A 1,275-nucleotide genomic window follows, 5' to 3' on the forward strand; every position below is an offset into this window, starting at 1 on the left:
ACGGGCACGTGCACCTTCCGCCGACCACTGGCGACAACATCGATGTACTGTGGAGACCTCACGCCCCACGTGTTGAGCAATTCGGCGGTACGTCCACCCGGCCTCCCGCATGCCCACTATACGCCCTCGCTCAAAGTCCGTCAACTGCACATACGGTTCACGTCCACGATGTCGCGGCATGCTACCAGTGTTAAAGACTGCGATGGAGCTCCGTATGCCACGGCAAACTGGCTGACACTGACGGCGGCGGTGCACAAATGCTGCGCAGCTAGCGCCATTCGACGGCCAACACCGCGGTTCCTGGTGTGTCCGCTGTGCCGTGCGTGTGATCATTGCTTGTACAGCCCTCTCGCAGTGTCCGGAGCAAGTATGGTGGGTCTGACACACCGGTGTCAATGTGTTCTTTTTTCCATTTCCAGGAGTGTAGGTTCATTGAAAACGGAAATGGGTTCCCTAAACAAGAAATTTGATAAATTACAACTTAACTTGGAAGGACAATTAAGTGCTAAGTTTGAAGAATTTGAAACAAAAGTATGTAAGGGTGTTGATGATTTACATTCTGAACTTACAGGAAAAATAAATGAAGTAGACAGTAAATGTGATATTATTTCACAAGGGCACACCGATTTATCAGAGTCAGTAGTTGCGAAAGTAGCTGTCTGAAAACCGGTGTGCAGATCGAAGATCTGTCCGCAAAAATGACAGATTTCGAAAAAGATACGTGTGATAAGTATTTAATGTATTTAAAGGAACAAACTTCAAAATTGGAGGAAGATCTTAACGAATGGATTGAGGTTAAGAATAAGGAGTTTGAGGAGAAACGATCCGAACTTATCTAAAGGAAACAGTCGGAAGACGACGAACTTGTCAAATTGTTTACTGATGAATTTCAAGCAATTAAAGAAAAGATAATTGAAGAACTGCCGAAGGGGCAAAGGGACACGAATTTTAAAATGTCTGATTTAGATCGGAGGTCATCACAGAATGTTTTGACTGACGATAATCATTCAATGGACAAATCGAAAACCAGTAGACACTGTAGAGAGAGTAAATGTAACTGCGGTACCACAGTACCTGATAAATCCTATGAACGTTACGAGGATGATCGTGGTCCGTTTGTACAGAGAGGGTATCTATCGTCTCTAAAAGTTGAAACTAGCATATTTAAAAGCAGGCAATTTCCCACATTTTCGTCAGAGAAGGACAACATCCACCCCAAAATTTTCATAAATAACTTGAAGCGTATTTTTCCACGTAGTTGGTGGGAACAAGATA

The sequence above is a fragment of the Schistocerca serialis genome, chromosome 10, assembly GCF_023864345.2.
Source record: "Schistocerca serialis cubense isolate TAMUIC-IGC-003099 chromosome 10, iqSchSeri2.2, whole genome shotgun sequence".
Lineage (NCBI taxonomy): Eukaryota > Metazoa > Arthropoda > Insecta > Orthoptera > Acrididae > Schistocerca > Schistocerca serialis.